Below are 25120 nucleotides of genomic sequence, written 5' to 3'. Positions count from 1 at the left end.
TACCAACCCTCACATAGGCACCTGACAAATATCCAGAACTGGTACACCAAGTGCCAATACAGTGGTAGAACCTTTGGTTCTGATAGGAGCCGGTAAGCCTTCCTGAGACTGCTTCTTGGCCAATGAACAGCAAACTTTGATGCAGACCTCACCCATTGAGATTTGGTCTTCTTCTGTACTACACCTTGCCCTTCTTTGCATCAGCAAATCCCACAAACAGCTGATTCTCCATCAATGTTCTTTGGTGCAACCAAGGCAAAAACTGAGTGCTCCCTTGGGTGTCTAAATGATGGAGTCTCCCTTCCCATTTTGAGAGAAGGAATACAGCAAAACTATGTTACCAGTTTTGGTAGAAAAGATGCTCAGTTCCTCAACACCAACTTATCCGACATCAAGTTGATAAAGGGTGGTTGGACAGAAAGAGTAAAATATTTATTCACATGTGAAGCTGATGTTATGTCAATCAGGAAGACCATTTTGAGGATCAGGAGGTGTACAACTATGTATCAGTTCAAAGGGAATATGCAATATGGAGGTGGTGAAAAGACTGAGCCATGTTTCTCACTGAAGGAAGACACCCTCACCACCTCTTGGTGTAACTACCATTCGCCTAGGAGTCAGTTGTGAGTTTGTCAACCCTGCTGTTCTGGGACCCTGCCAGGTGGTTCACCACGAGAGAAAATCCCTGGCTGTCCAGCCACTTTCGGCGTTTTGAGGTTTCTGGCACAGGACTCAAGAACAAAGCCTGCCCTGACTGTTAAAGTACCAAATGGCATTGGTGCTGTTCATGAGCACCTACATCAGACTCTGATGTTGGACAGGAAGGCTATCAACTCCAAGACAATCATCCTCAACTCTCTCAAACTGATGTGGAGTTGAACTTCCCCTGGAGACCAGAAGCGTTTGATCTCCACCTATCCCCCAGGGCTTCTCCACCCCTAAAGTGATGCATTCATCACACTGTCAAATGCCACACATCCAATAGCTGTCCAGCAGCCGCCATTGAAGATCTTCTGCAGACTCCTCCGAAATCCTGCTACAATCCAACTGATTCCCTTGTCCTGTGACCACTAGGGCTTAATGACTTACTGAGAGCCTGCAAGTGCCATCTGGCATGTGCCACTAACAGGATACACAAGGCCTGCAATCCCAGAGCCTGCAATCAGACTCATCCACATTGAGCTTCAGGATACAGGCGTAAACATCAGAGTCATAGCTCAAATGTCTTGAACTCTCTGCTCTGCAGTAAAGGCACAAAACTGTACCATATCCAGAATGACTCAGATGAAAGGAAACCTCTGAAAAGCACTCAGATTTGATTTTCTCACATTGATAGTGACCCCAATTATCTGAGGAGGTTTGCCATTGTCTGGGGTGGTTGATGACTGTCTGGAGAACTGGTGAGGGAGTACTGAGAAATGAAAATCCTCCCTCTGTCGGACCTGCAGGAAGGGTATTTGTAAATAAGCATCCTGAAGGTCCAATGCCACCATCCAAAGTCTGAGGTCTGGGGAAAAGAAATCCTGGGATAAAGGAAGTGTATGCATCTTTAATTTGTCATTAAGCAGGAAGGCCTTGAAGAAGGCAGAGATCTAAAAATAGGATGATGGCCTCTATCCTTTTTGGGCACCGGTTAGTAGCAGGAGTAGCACCCAGCTCTTACCTCTGATGCTGGAACCCTCTCTATGGCCCCTTTAGCAACAAAGACCTGAACTTCCTGCTGCAAGACAGAAAGGCGGTCTTAAGTCAGCCACCTTGGTGGTGGAAGGTGCGGCAGGATGAAAACAGATGGGGTGTAGCCCTGATCTATCATTCAGAGGACCCACTTTTTTAAGGTGATGACTTGCGATCCCCGGAAGAAATGATGATCCTCCCTCCGACAGGGTGGATATATGCCAGAAAGGACACGCTAAAGTGGTTTCGTGGTCGCTTGAGGGTCAGGAGACTTAGCTGTACATTGTCGCTGATGCCCTAGCATTGTCTTTCTGAGTTGTGACCATGTCCACAAAAAGATTGAAGGGCCATATGTGTTGGTGAAAGGGTCTGGCATTGGAAAAACTGAAAACCTTGGCCGTAGCCATGGAGGTGCAAAATTGCTGATGGAACTATCTTATGAGGGAAGATAGGCCCAAGGAATGCACTGTGGCTCTGCCCTCCTAAGACTGTTCAAGAGCTGAATCCACTTTGTCGCAAAAACGGTAAAAGTAATTGAATGGCATATACATTAAGGATGCCCGGACATCTTTAAAGAAGCCTGTTGACCACATCCAGGCATGGCACATAAGTGTCCCTCTTCTTGCCCAAACTAAGCAGTCTGTCTTGTCATGACCAGAGCGAATTACAAACTTAGTTGAGCCATAGCCAACCTGGATAGATGGGGTCGGGCACGCACTGAGGTCATCCAGAACTGATGATAAAACTTGGGCTATCCTACACCTTACCCACCACCTTACCCTGCATACCATGCTGCAGTGCAAACTTCAAAAATAAAAAACCATAGCAGTGATGTGTGGTTGTTCAGCAACAGGGGAGGCAAACTGCAAATGGAGGAAGCTGGCCAAGCTGTATGCTTTCTCAACAATAGCTGGACAGAGATTAGATCCATCAAAACGGACTGAAAATCATGTATCAAGGGCATTCACAAAGACATCTCTGAAATAGGCCTCAGAATGGATGACCTCTAAAGGTTGGCCGACGTCCGGGGAACCAGAAGTTGAGGTACGGCAGGGTCCAAGCCCTGGAGGAGCAACATGTCAAACTTAAAAAAAAAAAGTAGGAAAGCCTTGAAAACAGAAAGAGATGTAACAATATTCACATGCAAGGGGTCTGCAAAGGCAGAGGAGACAACATAATAAGGACAACCTTATCAACAAGTCTTCCACCACAGGCGAGTTTCTGACCCCTGGCAGGTTAAAACTCACACACTCAGAGTCTAGAAACAATACCTGCTCCGGCAGAAGGTGATCACACCTCCTCCAGCAAGATGGCATGTAATTTAGCATATCAAGGTCAGAGGTTTCAAAGCCTCTCCCACCTTTGATATGTGGCCATGGCTTCCCCCCAGATCTGGGGAATGCCACCCCCTGCCCTGAGAGCCATCTGGCACCAGAGCAGGCGGGAAATTAGATAGTCAGAAGACGTGTCACACTTACAGGCTAGCCACACCCCTGACGTGGGCCACCAGCAGTGGACAGTCAAGGAATGGTTTCACCATCTTGGTTCTTGTGAAACTAGAGACCTCTGGGTCAGGGTTATGCTCACTCCCCACAGAGGATATAGTCACTAAAGGGGTAAGTAGCCCATTGGCTCCAACCTTATACTCCCCTTAAGTAATTAGGGGAACCCTTTACACCAAATCGACAGATTCGACTACCTGAGAACAGAAGACAGACAATCAAGAGCAGTCGCTGCAAGAACTAAGGACTTTCACCGGACTTGGTGCCGAACCCTGCCCTGCTACTGGTACTTTGACAATTGCACCGACCCAACTCATCAAAAAGCCCTTTGAAGACTGCCTAGCACTTCACCAGCCACCTAGCATCTCCCTTGGCGTGGAGGAGCCAACCCCCTGAATCTGAAGACACCAACCGCATCTATCTGGTACAACGTTTTGCTGGCCATCGGGCCCAAAGAGGGGGCATCATGCTTGGAAGAGGTTTTTGTGGCTGTAGGAGGTCAGCCTTGTCTCTCTGCAAAGTTTTGAGATTCTAGACCCTCCAGGAGCCCCCCCTGCACAAATACCCTGACTACCGGAGCACTTTCAGCAACTAAGGCTTGTTTGCGCCCAGTCCGGACACCGCCAAAACTGACCCACCTGATGAGGGACTTCAGGACCAACGAGGCTCCGGCCGAGGGTGGCCCTGCTGTGGTGTTTTCTTCTCCCTTCAGCAGAACCACGAGAGCCTCCAACACCAGTGGCCAAGTGGCCAAACACCTCTGCACAGATCTCCCGCCCACAGACATTGTTGCCAGTGACAAGGAAAGATAATGAGATTAAGAAAAATAGTACTCAAAGGATGAGGATTGTTCTAGATTATACGGAGATCTCTCAAAAGTTGTTGAGAATTATGAAGAAACATTGGCCAATACTTACTCGGGATGAGACACTTAAGAAATATATTGGTAATAAACCAGAGGTTTCGTTCAGGAGAGGGAATACTCTCAACAGTATTTTGAGTCCTAGTTATTTATCTGATGTGACCAAATCAGACTGGCTTAGTGCACGTAATCGAGGCTTCTATAAATGCGGTTCATGTGCAATGTGCAAATGGGCGTGGCAAGCTAAAAAAGAATTTTATGATAGAAGTGGTTGTAAAGTAGACACAAAGTCACATATAGATTGTAACACCAAATATGTGGTCTATATGCTCCTCTGTAAGTGCGAAAAAATCTATGTAGGTAGTACGATACGCCCGCTTAAGGTGAGAATCTCGGCACACTAGAGAGCAATCAGGCAAGAAGATGAACGATATCCGATAGCTTCTCATATGAAAGCATGCGAAGCACAAGGGATTCATATAGAATTTAAATTTTATGGTTTTGAGTACTGTGAATTAAACCCACGGGGTGGAAATAGAGAAGGAATGGTTTCTTACCTGTAACTCCAGTTCTCTCGTAGGGGTATTTCCATGATAGTCATAAGCACTGAATAGTTCCGCGCGCCTGCGGGGACCCCGGAGCACTGTTGTGTAGTATATTCTTAAGTGCAATCATCAGCTCCTTGACAAAAAAGGTCTGTGAAAAACACTTAAGAATAACAATGTGCAGCCTATGTGAACAGCTACACAGGCCAAATTGTTAGAAGAAAAAACAGTTGTAGTGTAAATTTCACGTTTAAACCTCTATTTATTCTATAAATACATAAATAAATACATTCTCATATTTTATTTACACCTCTCATGAGAATAAAACAATGTAGGGCAGTGTAGCCCATAGGCTGCCATTATACAGAATGAAAATAGAGCTGTGCCTTTAAGAAAGTAAAGTCTTCCCATCATGCACAGCAAAAGGCAGTTGCCTCAGTTCTTTTTTGGAGGCTATTAACCTGACATGAAGAAAAAACAAAACATTTGTTGGAGTACCAACCTCCATAATATTCATGTTCTATGTCAACTCCACCGGGGAGGAGGGAGGGTTGCTTATGACTATCATGGAAATACCCCTACGAGAGAACTGGAGTTACAGGTAAGAAACCATTCCTTCTCTCGTAGGGGATTTCCATGTATAGTCATAAGCACTGAATAGAGTAGCAAGCCCATCCCCATAACCGCGGTGGAGTAGATATAAGAATACTGAGAAAAACATGAATCATGCAAACAAATTCTTGAGCAAAGCCTGTCCAACCTGAGCATCTGCCCTAGCGTCTGTATCAAGGCAGTAATGCTTAGTAAAGGTATGGACCGACCTCCAAGTGGCAGCCTTGCATATTTCTGCCAAAGGGACATTTCTCATCAAGGCTACAGTAGCTGCTTTCCCTCTGGTAGAGTGGGCTTTTGGCCTACCACCCAGGGATTTGTTTACTAACTGATAACATAACATTATACATGAAACAATCCACCTGGATAAAGATTGTTTAGATGTGCCCAAACCTGTTCTGATTGGGCCATAGTTAATAAAAAGCTGTTGTGATTTTCGTAAGCTTTTTGTCCTGTCCAAGTAAAATTTCAAGACTCTCTTTACATCCAGAGAGTGCAGAGTTCTCTCAGCAGGAGTAGCTGGATTCTGAAAGAAAGTCGGTAATGAAATTGTTTGGTTCACATGGAAGTCGGAGACTACCTTAGGTAAAAATTTTGGATGAGTTCTCATTACCACTTTTGCAGAATGAAAAACCCTGTAGGGTTCCTGAGCGCAAAGGGCCTGGATTTCGCTGACCCTACGCGCTGAAGTGATTGCCACCAGAAAAGCAGCTTTCCATGTGAGATGTTGCAGCGATGCCTTATGTATCGGCTCGAATGGCGGCAGCATCAGACGTGATAAGACAACGTTCAGTTCCCATGGAGGAGAAGGCTTTCTAATGGGAGGAAAAACATTCTTTAAACCTTCTAGGAAATCCTTAATAATCGGAATCCGAAAAAAGGAAGTTTGTGAAGGACTCTTTCTGTATGCAGTGACAGCCGCCAAGTGAACTTTTATTGACGACAGTTGTAAGCCCGATTTTGCCAAACTTAACAAGTATGGCAGGATAGATTGTTCTCCACAGGAAACCGGGTCAATGTTGTTGTGTAAACACCAAATGCAGAATCTCTTCCACTTGCTTGCATAGGCTGATCGTGTGGAAGGGCGCTTTGCTTCCTTCAGAATTTCCATACAGTCCTGAGGTAGGTTCAAGTGTCCATATTGCACTAGCTCAGGAGCCATGCTGCCAAACTCAACGATGAGGGGTTGGGATGAGATATCTGCCCTCTGAACTTCGTGAGCAGGTCCGGACGATATGGTAGCCTGATGTGTGGTTTGAGTGACCGGTGAAGAAGGTCTGGGAACCACCACTGGCGTGGCCACTCCGGAGCAATTAGGATCATTTTGGTCTGAGCATTGGACAGCTTCTGGAGGACCGCCGGAATCAGGGGAAGCGGTGGAAAGGCGTAAAGAAATGCTCCTGACCAGCTTATCCATAGGGCATTCCCCAATGTCCCTGGATGGTAATATCTGGAGGCGAAGTTTTGGCATTTTTTGTTGTCTGGGGTTGCGAAAAGGTCTGTAGAGGGGGTACCCCAGAGTGCGAAAATGGAATGAACGACGTCGTCGTGTAGTACCCATTCGTGGTTCTCGTCCATTACCCGACTGAGGGCATCCGCTTGAACATTCTGGATGCCGGGCAGGTGAGTTGCCACTAGCGACAGGTTCCTGGCTAGAAGCCAATGCCAGATTGTCTGAGCCTCTCTGGATAAAATTCTGGACCTGGTGCCTCCTTGTTTGTTCACGTAGTACATAGTGGCCACGTTGTCTGTCTGGAGAAGGAGAGTTTCCGTTCTCAGAGAGGGAAGGAAGGCTTTGAGCGCAAGGTGGACTGCGCGAAGTTCCAGCAGGTTGATGTGATAGAGACTCTCTCTCTGTGACCACTCTCCTTGGACTCGAAGATGTTCCATGTGCGCCCCCCATCCGAGCAGTGACGCATCTGTTAAGATGGTTTGAGATGGAGGCCGTTGTTGGAACGGAATCCCCACCAAGAGATTGCTGGGTAAACACCACCACTTGAGGGATTGTAGGGTGTGAGGAGAAAGAAGGACTTTGTTCTCCCAATCGTCCCTCAGTTGACACCACTGATCCTCCAGATTTTCCTGCAATGGTCTCATATGGAGGCGAGCATTGGGAACCAGATGGATACAAGACGCCATCGAGCCCAGTAGAGAAGCTATTATTCTTGCAGTGGCTTGAGGTCTTTCCTGCAGTTGTTTGCACTTTTGGAGAATCGATAACCGTCGTTCCTCCGAAGGAAACACCTTTCCTAGCCTGGTATCTACAATGGCCCCTAAGTAATGCAACCTCTGAACAGGTGTTGCTGTAGATTTCAGGAGATTGACTTGAAGACCAAGTTTTTGCAGCAGTTGTAGAGTCCATTCGAAATGCTGTTGTGCCTCGAGACAACTGGAGGCCTTTATGAGCCAATCGTCTAGATAGGGGTAGACGAATATTCGCTGTTTCCTCAAGTGGGCGGCTACTACCGCCATGCATTTGGAAAAAGTTCTCGGAGCTGATTTTAGGCCGAAAGGTAGAACTGCAAATTGGTAATGGCGTTTTCCGACGGTGAACCTTAGGAATTTTCGATGTTTCTTGGTTATTGGGATATGAAAGTAAGCGTCGCAAAGATCTATCGCACAGAGCCAGTCGCCCTGATGTAGATGTGGGTAAATTTGGTGTAAGGCTAACATCCTGAATTTTTCTTTGCGAATCCATTTGTTTGCTGTCCTCAGATCTAAAATGGGACGAAACTCTTGTTTGTCTTTTTTCGGTACAAGGAAATATCTCGAATAAATCCCCTTCCCTTGCTGGCTGATGGGAACGGGTTCTATGGCTCTTTTTTGCAATAGAATATTGACCTCTAACTGAAGAGCTTCGAGATGGCGGTTGGCTGTTTTGGGTGGAACAGATGGTGGAGAACTGGTGAATCTGAGAGCGTAACCATGTCTCACAATATTCAATACCCAGGCGTCTGTTGTGATGCGTAGCCACTCGTCCAGATGATTTGAGATACTTCCCCCTACCGGAGTGGATAACGGAGGAGGGGGAAGCAAAGATTCAGGGCTTAGACGTGGGAGCTTGTCGAGGTGTCTGGGTCTGAGGTGTTGAACGACCCCTTGTCGACCTTCGCTGAGTGGAGAAACCCCTTTGATGCTGCTGTTGTTGCTACTGCTGGGGGCGCGAAGATATCCAGTGCGGCGACTGATACCGGTGTGTGAAAAGTCGTCGTTGATATGGCCGGAAAACCTTTCTTTGTTCTTTCGTCTTTCCATGCCTACCGCTTTCAGGGTATCTAGTTCAGCCTTCATTCTAGCCATCTCGTCATCGGCATGAGAACCGAACAAGGTGGAGCCCGAGAAAGGCAAGTTTTGTATTCGCTGCTGCGCTTCAGGTTTGAGTGATGCAAGTCTCAACCATGCATGCCTTCTGAGCGCTATCCCGTGTGCATAATTGTGTGCGGATAGCACCGAAGAGTCAGCTGCAGCACTTATAATTTGGTTAGAAACCATGGCTCCCTCACCCACGACCTCCAGGAAATCTTCCCTTTTATCCTTAGGAAGATGTTCCGCAAACTGCATTAAAAAGAGTCCCAGAGGGCACGGTCGTATCGCCCTAATAACGCAGTAGCGCTGGCTGCCTTCATCGTGACGGCTGCAGTAGAACATACTTTTCGTGCTGCAGCATCTATCTTTCTGCTCTCTTTATCTGGAGGCGAAGAAGAAGACGGTGAGGTTGAATGCAGTTTCTTTGCCGCTACTATGACCACCGAATCAGGTACTGGGTCCGACCTCAAGAACAGAGGATCTTGTTCTGGTGGACGATATTTTTTAATAAGTCTGGAAGGAGCAGACTTTGTTGCGGCCGGTGCAAGGAAAATATCCATTGCTGGTTCGAGGAGACCTGGAACCAGTGGAAGCAAAGGTCTGGAAGATGTCCTGTGATGCAAAGTCTCGAAGATCACTGACGTCGATGGGGCAGGTACCGCCAGCGGGATGTTCAGCTTGGTCGCCCCTCGTACTAAGACCTCCTGGAACGTATTCACATCATCTATGGGGGACACTCTCGGGGACGGTGAGTCCGATAGGGTTGGAGAGTAGTCCCGTGTAGACGAAGAAGAACGCCTGTGATGTGAATGCTGAGATCTCTGTGATTCATGACGGTGCCGAGAGGAAGAAGAGCGTCTAGAGGAATGTCCAGAACGTCTTACAGACCGCGTTGGAGTCCTCAAAACAGACTCTGAAGGGGGAGCCGGAAGAGGCGCCGTAGGTGTTACCGGCGTCTGTGGCAATGGTGATTGTCGAGGAGAGAGTTGTGGAGACGCTGGAAGGAGGATGAGTGAGGCCGAGGATTCTGAGGTTGTATAAACCCTTCTAGGTCTTTTTGATTGTCTCGACGTCGACACACTCCTCGACGTCGAAGTACGGTGACGGCGAGTGCTCTTCGACGTCGATTCTTCTCGCCGTTGAGAATCTCTCGACAACGACCCTCGACGTCGCCGTGATGACGGTGAACGCCTACGACGTCGAGCACCCCTCGACGTTGATCGCTCTCGCCGTGTCGACGGCGAGCCGGATTCAGATCTCCTCGACGTGGAACGTCCTCGCCATGTCGACGGCGACCCAGATCTCGACGGCGAAAGTCCACGCCGTCGACGGCGAAATCGTCGTCGACGGCGAGCGATGTCTCTTTCTCGCCGGCGAACCACTCCTCGACGGCGAGCATGTTGGCGCCGTTCCTTGCCTCGACGTCGACGCCCTCGACGTCGTCGGAGACCTGTGCCGTTTTTGAGCCGGTCTGGTCGGAGTTATAGAGGAAACAGTGTGAGCCCTGGTAGAAGACTGACCTTCTCCTCGCTCTGTGGTAGAATGACCACTTTTCCTCCTGTCCTCTTTCGCCTGGAGTCGGATCTTCTCCCTGTCACGAAGGGTCCTTCTGGAGAAGGTTTTGCAGATGTCACACGACTCCGGTTTGTGGCTGGAAGGAAGGCAAATTATGCAGACCCGATGTGGATCTGTTTTGGCCTTTATTCTGCCACAAGAAGGGCATTTGTCAAACAGTGAAGGCATTTCTGAAGTAGAAAAACCTCAAAATTCTGTCAGAATCTAACAGAAAACAATAGAAAATGATCACTCAATGTCAAAAACGTCGAGTGAAATTGAAATTCAAAAGATTTTAAATGAATTTCTGTCACAAAAGGATTTTGTGAGGTAGAGCTCAATGCTTCAGGGTCCTGTCAGAAAGGAGCCGGAAAAAAGAACTGAGGCAACTGCCTTTTGCTGTGCATGATGGGAAACAGGAAGACTTTACTTTCTTAAAGGCACAGCTCTATTTTCATTCTGTATAATGGCAGCCTATGGGCTACACTGCCCTACATTGTTTTATTCTCATGAGAGGTGTAAATAAAATATGAGAATGTATTTATTTATGTATTTATAGAATAAATAGAGGTTTAAACGTGAAATTTACACTACAACTGTTTTTTCTTCTAACAATTTGGCCTGTGTAGCTGTTCACGTAGGCTGCACATTGTTATTCTTAAGTGTTTTTCACAGACCTTTTTTGTCAAGGAGCTGATGATTGCACTTAAGAATATACTACACAACAGTGCTCCGGGGTCCCCGCAGGCGCGCGGAACTATTCAGTGCTTATGACTATACATGGAAATCCCCTACGAGAGAACTGACCCTACGGAGAAGGGAATCGATCTGGATCATGAGATTAGGAGCCGTGGAGAGAGGATTAAATACAGATTATGAGATGGAATACTTTCTTGGCGATAAGTAAATTAAATATAGGAGAAGAGTCATAATAAGATAAGTATAAGGAGAGATATTGGTGGAGGATGTAAGTAAATTGGCAATCAAATATGGAGAATAGAAATAGGGAGACATAATACAATGGTGTAATTTAGACTTTTAGAATGGGAATTGTTTCTATTTTAAACATACATTTCAGTTTTGGATTATTAGTCTCGAATTTGGCCATATTGATTGTAGGAATATGGGATCTATATCATGGTTTATTTTCACTCTCTTTAGAGTATAATTTAAAAACTACCCCGAAAGAGATGATGATAATTTATTTTAGGTGTAGGGCGTGCTCTGTTTAGTAGTGCACGATAATATAATGAGAATTTTGGTCATTTAAAAAAGGTGTAGCATAAGTTAGGTTAGAATTTTGTGGCGAAAAGTTATGTAAGAATAATTTGTTTATAGTTAGCATATGGATAAAACATAATTTTGACATAGATTGATTTAATATACATTTTGACACAATAAGGTCCTAGTAGGAATACATATCTGACCATTTGTATAAATTGCATTAAACGTATTAGTCATTTTATTTATTTTATTTCTTCTATCCATTTTTTTTTTACACGGACGTACATAATCATTTTATAGTCCGCTTTCTATCTTTAGTGTTACCACTGAAAGAACGAGTTACTTACCTTCGGTAACGACTTTTCTGGTGGATACATTTGCTACCTGTGGATTCCTCACCTCATGAATACTCCCATGGCGCCAGCATTCTACGGAAATCTTCTTACTAGTCTCTGCACGTCGACGAGGACGTCACTGTCTCGCACGCGACGCCGTCTGACGTCATACAGGCAATAAGAGGTCCTCGACGACGTGCGGACGTCAGTACCAATCATTTTTTACGTGCATGAGAACAACCAGGCAATGCAATGAAAGAACAAAGCAACATCCATTATATTGTAAAAATACACCACATTGTATGAATAACTGTAAATCTTTTTTATGTACATATATATATATATATATATATAAAACTCTTTCTTTTAAAAATATATACACACACCAAGTATATACATAAAGATATATACACATATACCCATATATATATATAAATATATTATATATATACATCTATTGCACCCTCAAAGATCAAGAGGAGCGCACTCAAGGATTACTTGGCAAGACCATAAAGGCAACGGGGAGGCGGGTGGGACCGTGAGGAATCCACAGGTAGCTAATGTATCCACCAGAAAAGTCGTTACCGAAGGTAAGTAACTCGTTCTTCTGATGGATACAACTACCTGTGGATTCCTCACCTCATGAATAGAGTCCCAAAGCAGTACCACGCCCGGCGGTGGGTGCCTAAATGGTCAAACCAAGAAATCCTGCAGCACTGACCGTGCAAAATGGCCGTCCCTTCTAACCTCAGAATCTAAACAGTAATGTTTTGCAAAAGTGTGAAGGGACGACCAAGTTGCGGCCTTGCAGATGTCGACCACAGGAACACCTCTGGCTAAGGCCGAAGTGGCCGACTTAGCTCTGGTGGAATGAGCTCTAATGCCCTCAGGAGGATCCTTCTTTGCCAAAGAGTAACATATTTTAATGCAAAGAACAACCCACCTGGATAGTGTTCTCTTGTGGACTGCCTTTCCTCTCCTCTTGCCCACGTATCCAATAAACAGCTGATCCTCCAGCCTGAAATCCTTTGTTCTATTGATAAAGAAGCTCAACGCTCTCTTTGGATCCAGACGGTGCAGTCTTTCTTCCTCTTTGGAAGGATGAGGCGGAGGATAGAACGTGGACAAAGTAATTGCCTGAGCCAAATGGAAGGGTGAAACAACCTTCGGGAGGAAAGCAGCCTTGGTCCTCAACACCACCTTATCCCCATAAAAAGTTGTATAAGGGGGTTTTACTGATAAGGCCTGCAACTCACTCACTCTCCTTGCTGATGTTATAGCTATCAGGAAGACTGTTTTTAAAAACAAATACCTTAAGGGGCAAGAATGCATAGGTTCAAAAGGGGACCCCATAAGGAAAGTCAGGACTAAGGACAAATCCCATTGCGGCATAACGAATGGCTTTGGAGGATATTGATTTAGAAGACCTTTCAAGAATCTGATAACAATAGGGGATTTAAATAAAGATGGTTGGTCTGGAAGACATATGAAGGCTGACAAGGCCGATAAATAACCTTTAATGGTAGCCACTGCACAACCTTTCTGCGCCAGAGATAGAGCAAAAGACAAAACGTCCGATAGATGAGCTTGTAAAGGATCAATCTGCCTCTCTCCACACCACGCAACAAATTTAGACCACCTATTAGCGTAGATAGATTTAGTGGAGTGTCGCCTGGCCGCTAATATAACATCCACTACCTCAGGCGGGAGAGAGAAGGAACTCAGGTTGCCCCGTTCAATCTCCAGGCATGTAGGTGCAGACTCTGGAGGTTGGGGTGTAGAACCTGCCCCTGCGACTGCGAGAGGAGGTCTGCCCTGAAAGGGAGACGGAGCGGCGGGCACGTTGAGAGTTGGAGAAGGTCGGAGTACCACACCCTCCTTGGCCAATCCGGAGCTATTACGATTACTAGAGCCCGGTCTTGGCGAATCTTCCTCAATACTCGAGGAATCAAGGGTATGGGAGGAAACGCGTAAAGCAACTGGCCGCACCAGGTCATTTGAAACGCGTCCCCCAATGCTTCCTGCATCGGATACTGAAGGCTGCAGAACAACGGACAATGCGCGTTCTCTCGAGTGGCGAACAGATCTACCCGAGGAAACCCCCACTTCTGGAAGATTAAACGGACTTGATCTGGATGGAGACGCCACTCGTGGTCTGCCGAGAAGTGGCGACTGAGACTGTCCGCACGCACGTTCAAGACTCCGGCCAGATGGTTTGCTATCAAGCAAATCCGATGGTCCTTTGCCCAGGACCATAGTCGAAGAGCTTCTCTGCAGAGAAGGTACGACCCCACTCCTCCCTGCTTGTTTATGTACCACATCGTGGTAGTATTGTCCGTTAGGATCTGTACCGACTGACCACAAAGGGAAGGGAGGAAGGCCTTGAGAGCCAGACGTACAGCCCGTAACTCTAACAGATTGATGTGAAAAATCTGTTCCTCTGGAGACCAAAGACCTTTGATCTCCAGATCCCCCAGATGAGCTCCCCACCCTAGAGTGGAAGCATCCGTTATGACTGTGGCCACTGGTGGCGACTGCTGGAACGGTTTTCCTTGTGAAAGATTGTTGCTTGCAATCCACCACTTCAAATCCACAGCAGCATCTCTGGAGATCTTGACAGTACCCTCTAGATCCCCTCTGTGTTGAGACCACTGCCTTCGGAGGCACCACTGAAGAGCCCTCATGTGCCAGCGAGCATGCGTGACCAACAGAATGCAGGAGGCAAAAAGACCGAGCAGACGAAGGACCTTGAGGACTGGAACTACCGCTCCGTTTCGAAACATTGGAACCAAATCCTGAATATCTTGAATCCGCTGAGGCGGAGGAAAGGCCCGACCCAATGTCGTATCCAGTACTGCCCCTATGAACAGGAGGCGCTGAGAGGGCTCCAGGTGAGATTTGGGCTCCTTCACCGAAAAGCCCAGGTCGAATAACAACTGGGTTGTTGACTGCAGATGACGCAACACAAGCTCCGGGGACTTGGCTTTGATCAACCAATCGTCCAAGTAAGGGAATACTGCTATCCCCTTCCTTCTGAGCTCTGCCGCAACCACCGACATCACCTTCGTGAAGACTCGAGGTGCTGAAGTAAGACCAAACGGAAGGACCGCAAACTGGTAGTGTTGCGATCCCACCACAAACCGGAGATACTTCCTGTGTGACTTGAGTATCGGGATATGAAAGTAAGCATCCTGCAAGTCGACAGACACCATCCAGTCTTCCATGTTCAACGCCAAAAGCACCTGTGCTAGGGTCAGCATCTTGAACTTTTCCTGCTTGAGGAACCAATTCAAGATCCTCAGGTCCAGAATTGGTCTCAAACGACCATCCTTCTTGGGAATCAGGAAATACCTTGAGTAAACTCCTTGACCCCTTTCCTGCTCCGGGACCAACTCCACCGCGCCCTTTAAAAGGAGGACTTCCACCTCCTGTTCTAGCAACAGGAGGTGTTCTTGTGAACAATACGAAGGGCGGGGCGGGATGAGGGGCGGAAACTCCCGAAAGGGAAGGGTGTAGCCTTTTCCCACAACACTGAGAACCCAAGTGTCCGACGTAACAGTCTCCCATTTGGTGAGAAAATGCTGTAATCTTCCCCCTACAGGAGAGGAGTGAGTGGGAAATGGTGGAAGCCTAAGGCTGCTTCCCCTGCTGCACCCCGCCAGAGGATGAGGAAGAGGCAGAGTGCTGCTGAGAGGCTCCCCTGGTGCGGACCCTACCCCTCCCCCTAAAAGATCTATAGGGGTGGGAAGAGGCAGGTTGCTGATATCTTCCCCGAAAGGAAGAGGAGGAAGAGCCACGCCCAAATCCACGAAACCTCCTGAAGAATCTGGAAGAGGCCGTGGAAGAAGGAGCTTGGAGTCCCAACGACTTAGCCGTGGCCCTGCTCTCCTTAAAACGTTCCAAGGCCGAATCAGCCTTAGCCCCAAACAGTTTGTCCCCATCAAACGGGAGATCCAACAATGTGGACTGTACATCTGCCGAAAAGCCCGAGTTACGTAGCCAGGCCTGTCTCCTTTCCACCACAGTTGTGCCCATTGCTCTGGCTACCGAGTCGGTGGTATCCAGTCCCGTCTGGATAATTTGGGTCGCAGCAGCCTGGGCATCAGAGACAAGATCCAAAAGACCCTGGGGAAGCTCTGTAAACGAAGAGGAGATGTCATCCATCAGAGCATGAATATACCTCCCCAGAATACAGGTCGCATTAGTGGCTTTTAACGCCAGACTGCAGGACGAAAAAATCTTCTTCGACTGCGCCTCTAGCTTTTTTGAGTCTCTGTCCCCAGGCACCGTCGGGAAAGAACCAGGCGCTGATTTGGACGAACAGGAGGCCTGCACAACCAAGCTCTCCGGCGTAGGGTGCCTAGATAGGAAACCAGGATCAGTTGGAGCCGTCCGATACCTCCTGGCCACGGCTCTGTGAACTGCTGGGGAAGATGCCGGCTTCTTCCACACCTCTAAAACCGGATCCAGCAGAGCGTCATTAAAAGGTAATAGAGGCTCCGCCGCGGCTGAGGCCGGATGCAACACCTCTGTCAAAAGGTTTTGTTTCGCCTCCACCACCGGCAAAGGCAGGTCCAAAAAACTAGCTGCCTTCCGTACCACTGTATGAAAGGAAGCAGCTTCCTCGGTATATTCCCCCGGGGACGAAAGGTCCCACTCAGGGGAAGTGTCCAGCCCACTGGCCGACTCCAGTCCACGCAGCCCATCACCCGAGTCCTCTAGCTCTCCTTCCTCTAGGGCTCGTTGGTACTCCTGCTCCTCTAGTACCCGGAGAGCACGCCTCCTTGAATGCAGTCGTTGCTCAATCCGCGGAGTCGACAACACCTCCGCCGAAGTCGGAGATCGGCGCCGATCTTCCGAAGCCACCGACGCCGCATCCGGCGCCACAGGTAACTTCGGCGCCGACTGAAGAGCAGATGAAACGGATGGACCCACCGGAGTCACAGGCCGAAATCTCGACGTCGACGGGATGGAAATCCCTGGGGCCAATCCCTCCGAAGCCATCGGAGCGGCCACCGGCGCCGACACTGGCGCCGAGCCCACGTTCCCAAACGGGAGAAAGGGCATAAAGGGTGCCGGCCGAAGAGGCGCAGGATCACCCAAAGAAAAGGCCAAAGGCCCAGCCGGAGCACCCCCTGGAGCCATCTGTTGGAAGATGGCATACATCGCATTCAAGAATGCGGAACTATCGGCTCCAGGGGTGGGAAAAGCCGGATACTGGGGTGCCTGACTCGGAGGCGACCCCGACGCCGGCCTCGGCGTCTGCGCCGGAGAAAACACCTGAGGCTCCAATACCTCAATCACCGACGCCTGTCCAGGCGAAGTTGGAGACGTCGGAGAGAGCAACGGCGTCGAAGGATGCGGCGTCACCGTGGGGCTGACCTCCCATGTCCTCCGGCGCCGATCCGGAGACCTGGAACGAGTCTCCCTTGAATGACGCCGAGATTCTCTACAGCGCCGGGAGTCTCGATGACGCCGATGTCTTGGAGAAGACTTTTTCTTTTGATGCTTCTCCTTTGACTTGGCCATAAACAGCTTCGCCTCGCGTTCTTTAATGGCCTTCGGATTCATGTGCTGACACGAATCACAAGTCGAGACGTCGTGGTCGGAGCTCAAACACCAAAGGCAATCGGAATGAGGATCCGTCACCGACATCTTGCCTCCACACTCACGACAAGGCTTAAATCCAGACTTTCTCTGCGACATTATTTCCACAGAGAAAGAGTACGCAGCAAGATATACACTGTAACCGCAAGAGTAACAGTTGCTCCCTCGAAGATAACCGTTTCGAATGCACGGAAAAAAGGGAACTGACGTCCGCACGTCGTCGAGGACCTCTTATTGCCTGTATGACGTCAGACGGCGTCGCGTGCGAGACAGTGACGTCCTCGTCGACGTGCAGAGACTAGTAAGAAGATTTCCGTAGAATGCTGGCGCCATGGGAGTATTCATGAGGTGAGGAATCCACAGGTAGTTGTATCCATCAGAAACAGGTATTTGTACAAGAAGTTAAGTGCGTTTTCTATTTCCTTGACACAGACGCACAAAATTCTGTAGTCCGTTTTCTATTTGTACTAAAAAAATCCTGTAGTCCGTTTTCTATTTCCACTATAAAAAAAATGGTTGTCTGTTTTCTATTTCTACTATTTAATCGGGGCTTTTAAATAGGACGCGAAGAGAGGGACTCGGTTTAGATTGTGGCATGGTGGCGTACTCGCCGAGAGGTCATAACTTCACACAGGTAAGATACAAGACCCAGTATCAGCTATATAGTATATTGGACTTTTTGAGTCTTGGGAGATAACTTATTTGGAGTTTATCTCATGGCAGATACCACAGGAGGCAAAGTCGTGGATACAAGATATATGTGATATATGAAATAATCATGTTGAAATAGGTGAGCATTTTGGGAAATCCAAATAACACTATAATATACATCTGTGGAAGAATGTGAGGTATATTAAATAATTACATATTCCACATCTTTTTTTTTCGCCACATATGTAGATATATTGTAATTTTCAAAAAAAAAGAACGAGTTTTCAAGATAATGAAGAAGCGAACAATATTGAAAATATAAAGGTATATAGCATATATCTGATCTGAATGCACATTATGGTTCAAAGTTTAATGGACATGAGGGGTTTAATTTTGGATATACAGCACCTTTGGGGTGGCTTTTCTAAACTTTTAGGAGCATGCTTTACACGAGGGACACCTTAATAATAATATTATCTTACTGTAATACATATTGAATCTAATTTCACCTAATATTTTATACTTTAATTAAGCAATTTAATCTTCTTACTCTGCTTCATAATTAATGAGATTGTGTCATAAAGGGACATTATGAACCACTATAGATTAATAACTTGCATGGTTCCCACTACATGATTGGGGTATGTAGGTACACTATTAACAATAAGACCAAGGGAGTAAAATAGATGTTGAAAAATGATCTGTTATGTTTGGAAATATTATTGTAGGAGGTCCTAAAGAAATCCTAGGGGCACTCCCCGGATGAAACACGTGTTGACGGACAAGCAAGTTGAAGGTTTTGTTTTTTTGGATATGTAGATGTGAATGTTGGATAAGCCATTGAAATGTGAAGATTTACAAGTGTTTTTGTGAAACTCTGGACGAACTATTGAGTTTGGACTGTTGAAATTAATTTTGAATAAACGCTATTTGAAACGCAAGGAAGGACTTTATACATATGATATCATTATAATTAATGGTTTACTATGTTGTTTGATACATCTATGTACTAGTTCATGGATATTATAATGTTACACGTGTGCCATTACTTATTACCTCTGCACCCAAGCCCCAGAGCCCGGGTCCCTGACTTCTGATTGTGACCCTTGCTCTAAAGACCCTCACATGCAGAGCCCCCCTTTGGGTCCTGTCGGACTTGTCCCCAAGTCTTCCCTTGCAGCCTTTGTTTGCAGGTGCCCATTGACTTCAACAATTTAGTGCTCTAGGCTACCAACCTGTTCAGATAAGTTGAGGTAAAATGAAACTGCTGGTGGTTCTTTGGACCCTGGCCCCCTAGGTTCCGAAGGGCATCTCCGAACTTCGACTACAGGTTGTTGTACATGTCTTTCCTCCATTGGATAAAATTACTGCGTTTGAGGCTGCCACCTAAAAAATGTTATTTATGTATGATTTATGTTTACTTGCAAAATTCATAACTCCGAAAGTACTTAACTGATATCGATGATCTTGGTATCTAAAAATATATACAAATCTGTTATTTTTATAAATTGGTCTCAGATTTCTTTTTGAGTGGGTGTACCATTTATTGACTCTGTTTGTGCTACAAATGCTTAACACTCCTCTCTGATAAGCGGAAGCTGCTCGACCACACTAGCACTAATAGAGCACTTGGGATTATTACAGTAAGCCCCGTAAACCAAATAAGGGTCGCCCTTACACAGGCCAACTACATAAAAAGCCAGCTTTCTACATTTGGTGACAGCGGTGAAATACAAGGATACAAGACATTGCATTTGCAGATACCACTTGGTCAATAGGTGATTCTGCTAAAAAAATCCACAACTGACATTAGTCAAAAAATTTATTTCAAATTTTCCGATTTCTCAATTATTTTTACATTTTCTAATTTGAACTCTTGAGGCCTTGTATTAACTCTCCCAGTCAATTGCATTAGAATTGTAAAAAGTATACTAAACAATTACGACTTAAAAGTCTTTTAGAATTTTTTCTTGATTTTTCAAAAAGGTCCCTAGTGTTCTAAATATGTCTGGCACAGAAGAGATGGTGCAGGAACTCAACTTGAGCCCTTATCTGAAGCTTAGTATGCAGCAGTTAAGGAACCTGCGTAAAGCCAATAACATTGCTACTGGCTCCAACGTTACCAAAGCAAGCCTCCAGGAGGCGCCCCACAGAATTGGATGCAGCCCAGTTGGCAAAAAAGACCTAACACCCGAAAGAAGGAGTGGACAGTGACAATAAGACTGTACTCCAGGGGGTAGCCCCCCAATCTAAGCAGAGAGGATGAGGACTCAAACAGGAACCTCTATTCTATACATGTACATAGAGTCCCTTTCACACCTGGGGGTAGGTCAGGCTAATGCAGGCCCATAGACAAACTAGATGATCTGGAAAGACTCACTGGAAGCCAACATCCTTGCTATAGAAAGAGAGAGATGGCTGAGATGGGTTTAGAACCCATGAGTGGTGGCAGCAACAAAATAAATAGGGAAAGAGAGGAAACCTTTGATCCCAAAATCCCCAAAGGGATTGCCCCTAATGTGTTGAGGGCAGTGACATTACAAAGTAGTTTACAGCCTTTGAGAGGGCTTGTAAAATGAGAAAGTTACACCAGAGACACTGGGGTTCTTTACTGTGGGAGTTGTTCTCAGGAAAATGCAGGGATAGACTCCTGACATTGGATGAGGAAGAAGCTGGGACCTATGATCTCATGAAGGGTAGATTGACTGAGGGCATTTCTTTCACGATGGAAGAGTGCAGGATCAAGTTCAGGGAGACTCACAAAACCTTGAGTCAGTCCTGGATAGATTCTCAGTCAAAACACATGGGGCCATATGTACAAACACATTTTCCCATTGACACAGAATGGGAAAAACCCTTTGCTACATCTGGCCCTAGGTGGCTTGATGAGAGGCAGTCAGGTGCCAAAGTATGATGGGCTCTATAATTTGATAATGAAGGAGAATCTGTTAAGTAACTGTACATCTGAGAAACTGCATAAGTACCTGGTGGACTTAGGGTTAGTTTCTCCTCAAGACTTGGTGAAGAAGGCTTACCATTAGTCAAAACTAGTGTGTCTGTAAAGAACCATGGTGGGGGTGAACAAAGAAAGGGGTTACTGCTTTTCCCAGGGGAAAGATGTGGGACGCAATGGGAAAAACCCCAAGAATCTTCTCAAGGCCCCCAGAAACCTGTTCAGGAGGGTGGGTTCAAGACTCTTCTCAATTCAAGGGTGGGTAGCGGGGTAAAAACTGGAATCCCAAGAAGGCTCAGTGCCACCTCTGTAATCAGAGTAGACTCGGACTGGAGATTCTTCTTGCCAAAAAAAGGCTCCCCCCCAGTGCAGCATCTTCAGGGGGTGTTAGCCTCCAGATGGGATCCTTGTTGTGCCCTGACCAGGTTGGGGAGCACACTGAAGCTATTCAAGTCTCACAGGGGGGGGTGGATATGGCTTCCCTAGCTGTCTGGACCAGTAATCTGGAAAAATACAGACAGAAGCCACTCAACAGGGTTGAAGTTGAAGCACTGAGGGATACAGGTACAAGTGTCACCATGGCGACTGAAAAATTTATATCCCCAGAACAGTACTTAACTGGACGGACATATCCACTCATTAATGCTGATAACATTACCAAGGTTAATCCCATGGCTATGGTGACCTTGGATTGGTGAGGGCTTAATGGCCAAAAGAAGGAGGTCATGTCCTCTGCCATACCAGTAGAATGTCTATGAGGGAATGATCTGGAGACCTCAGCATGGGCTGAGGTAAACATGAGAACCTCTGCAGCCATGGTTGGAAGCCTGAATGGGTGGGTGTAAAAACAAGAGCACAGAGCAATGCTCAGGCCGAAAAACAGGTAATAGAGCCTACAAAGATGGCCCAGTCCTACCAGAGAAAAAGCAAGAAGACTAGAGAAACAACTTCTGAAAAGACAAAAGCTCAGGTCCCCCCTATTCAGGGATAAGACCTGTCAGCCTTTGAAGGAACTGAACATTAAGATCTGGGGCCTAACGTGTCAGAATTCCTAGGTACAGGGCAGCCGTTTAGGGAAGCTTTATGCCAGAGACAAAAAAAATACTCTCACTCTTGAAATCCTGAAACAGCAAGCTGCTGCACAAGAAAGGGGAGATTTCAGTAGTTCCCACCGGACCTACTGGGGAGAAGGACTCCCTTACACTGAGGGGAGATATCCTAAACCTAGTGCCACTAAGAGAGTGTTAATGCATCAAATGTACAGGAAGTTCCTACTCACTTTGGCTGGCCTATGACATCACCTTAGCTGGACATCCTGGCCAGACTAAAACACCCAAGCTCACAAAGCACTGCACAACACCGGACCAGAATACCTCAACAGACGACTCTCCTTCTACACCCCGACCTGGCATCCCAGCCGACCTCGCAACCGTCCCACGCGTCCGCAAAACTACAACCGGTGGTAGATCATTCTCACACCTCGCCACCAAAACATGGACCACTCTTCCCTCCCACCTGTACCAGACCAAAGACCTCCTTACCTTCATGAAACTTCTGAAGACCTGGTTGTTCGAGCAGTAGCAGCACCCCCCCTCCCCAGCGCCTTGAGACCCTCACGGGTGAGTAGTGCGTTTTACAAATTCCTGATTGATTGATTGGTTACCTACTTCCAGCAGCCATGTCCCAGAAAATAAAGGTGTTCTGTGACTCCTGTGTTACCTGTCAAGCCAGTGGCAAGACAAGTGGCAAACCAAAGCCCCCCCTTAATTCTACTTCCAGAGGTTGGGACAGGGGCAACATTGTGGGCCCCCTTGACTCTCAAACAGCTACAGGCAACATGTTTATTCTGGTGGTAATGGATCATGCCTCCAGGTATGCTGAGGCAATTCCCCTTAGGACTATCACTGCTCCTGCAGTTGCCAGAGCCCTTTTAAGAATTTTTACTAGAGTGGGATTCCCTAAGGAGGTGGCTTCAGACAGAGGTAATAACTTTATGTCTGCTTACCTGAAAGCCATGTGGATTGAGTGTGGGGTGACCTGTAAGTTCACCACACCTTTCAGCAAAACAATGACCATGTTGAAAGGCTTAACAAGACCATGAAAAGTATGATTATGGGACTCCCTGAAAAGCTCAGAAAAAGATGGGATGTGCAGTTACCATGCCTGCTTTTGGCCAACCGAGGGGTGCCACAGCAGAGAATGGGCTTTAGTCCCTCTGAGCTTTTGTTTGGCCACCCTGCTAGAGGCTCACTCACTCTAGTAAGGGAAGGCAGGAAGAGACCTCTCAAAGAGCCTAAACTGGACATAATGGACTATGTGCTTGGCCTGCTTTCAAGGATGGCTGAGTACATGGAGAAAACAAACAACAACCTTGAGGCAAGCCAAGAGCTCCGGAAGCAGTAGTTTGCCTAATAGTCTGTATTGGTTACATTTCAACCAGTGCAAAAGGTATGGATATTGAAGCCTGTGGCATCAAATGCCCTCCAAGACAAATGGAGTGGACCTTACTCTATTGTTGAGGGCAGAGGGGAGGTCACCAACGTGGTGGACAAAGGCACTCTTAGCAGCTCCCACTGGCTCATCCATGTGAATAGCCTAAAACCCTTTCATGACAGGGCTGATGTAACCATTCTCATAGTCACTTATGAGGATCAAGAAGGGGAAAGTAACCTCTGCCTGCCCTCCTGTCCAACAACCCTAAGGATGGGTCTACTGGGGAGTTGTCTTGTCAGGTACCTTGTAGGCAAGCCTGGGGGCAGTATGCTGTGCTCTTTTCCCTACCCCATGGTCAGACTATCTGGTGCACACATGATGTGGACAATGGGGACATCCAACATGTCAAAAATAAAATCTACAGGCAATATGGCCAAGTTAAGGAAAGCATCAGAGCTGAGGTTAAGCAAGATGTTGGAGCAAGTGGTGATTGAGCCCTCTGAAAGTAAATGAGCCAACCAGTGGTATTAGGGCCTAAACCTCCTTCCAAGGGATGTAAACCAGGACTGAGGATTTGTGTGGACTATAGGAAAGTGCCCCTTTTGGCACGGTTATCCCCCCACATTTTGCCAGATATTGATGCTGACTTGACTGAGAGTGTGCTGTGATCCTGCTAACGAGGCCCCATCACTAGTGTTTGTTCCCAAAAAACTGTACCATTGCTCCCACAATTGGCATACCACTGGCACACAGATAAGTCCCCTGTAAAAGGTACCCATGATACCGAGGGCCCTGTGGCTAGGGAAGGTCCCCAAGGGCTGCAGCATGTATTATGCTGTCCTGGGGGACTGCTCACCAAACACATGCACACTGCCACTGCAGCTCGTGTGTGTTGGTGAGAAGAAAAAGACAAAGTCGACATGGCACCCCTCTCAGGGTGCCATGCCCACAACCACTGCCTGTGGCATAGGTAAGTCACCCCTCTAGCAGGCCTTACAGCCCTAAGCACTGTGCACTGTACCACAGGTGAGGGCATATATGCATGAGCAATATGCCCCTACAGTGTCTAAGTCCATTCTTAGACATTGTAAGTGCAGTGTGGCCATATAAAGTACACAGGCTGGGAGTTTGTCATTACGAACTTCACGGCTCCATGATGGCTCCACTGAAGTCTGGGAGGTTTGGTATCAAATATTGCAGCACAATAAACCCACATTGATGCCAGTGTGGGATATACTGAGAATGCACCCAGAGGGCAACTTAGGGTTGCCTTTTGCAGTTTAGCCAAACGTCTAGTGCAAGACTGACCAGCCTACGCCAGCCTGCCACTTCCAGACAAAGTTTCTGACCACATGGGGTGAGAGCCTTTGTGATCTCTGTGGCCAGAAATTAAGTCTGCACTGGGTGGAGGTGCTTTACACCTCCCCCCTGCAGGAACTCTAACACCTGGCGGTGAGCCTCAAAGTCTCAAGCCTCTTATTATGGTGCCCCAGGGCACTCCAGGTAGTGGAGATGCCCGCCCCCTGGACAAAGCCCCAATTTTGGCAGCAAGTCTGGTGGGAAAATTAGGAAAAACAAGGCGGAGAGACTTCTTCCGCTAGGACCACCCCTAAGGTGTCCAGAGCTGAAGTGGCCCCCCTCCTTGCAAAATCCTCCATCTTGGTTTGGAGGACAGGGCCCAATAGGGTTAGGTCTGTGCCCCCCCCCTCCCTAAAGGGAGTGGACACCAGAAGGGAGTAGTCACCCTCAGGGACAGTAGACATTGGCTACTGCCCTCTGACCCCTGTAACACCCCTAAATCCTGGATTTAAGGGCTCCCTGAACTAGCTCGTCAGATTACTGGCGACCTCAAGAAGACAACA

The 25120-nt window shown here is 47.1% G+C and overlaps 1 protein-coding gene across 1 annotated transcript in view; it reads right to left on the bottom strand.

Annotated features, from left to right (window-relative positions):
- The window catches only part of SMC1B (structural maintenance of chromosomes 1B), a 2375007-nt gene that overhangs the window by 1518369 nt on the left and 831518 nt on the right, over positions 1 to 25120 (bottom strand). The gene's annotated exons all lie outside the window — the stretch shown is intronic.

The sequence above is a fragment of the Pleurodeles waltl genome, chromosome 4_1 (assembly GCF_031143425.1).
Source record: "Pleurodeles waltl isolate 20211129_DDA chromosome 4_1, aPleWal1.hap1.20221129, whole genome shotgun sequence".
In the NCBI taxonomy this organism is placed as follows: domain Eukaryota; kingdom Metazoa; phylum Chordata; class Amphibia; order Caudata; family Salamandridae; genus Pleurodeles; species Pleurodeles waltl.
This window is presented reverse-complemented; position numbering and strand designations above follow the sequence as displayed.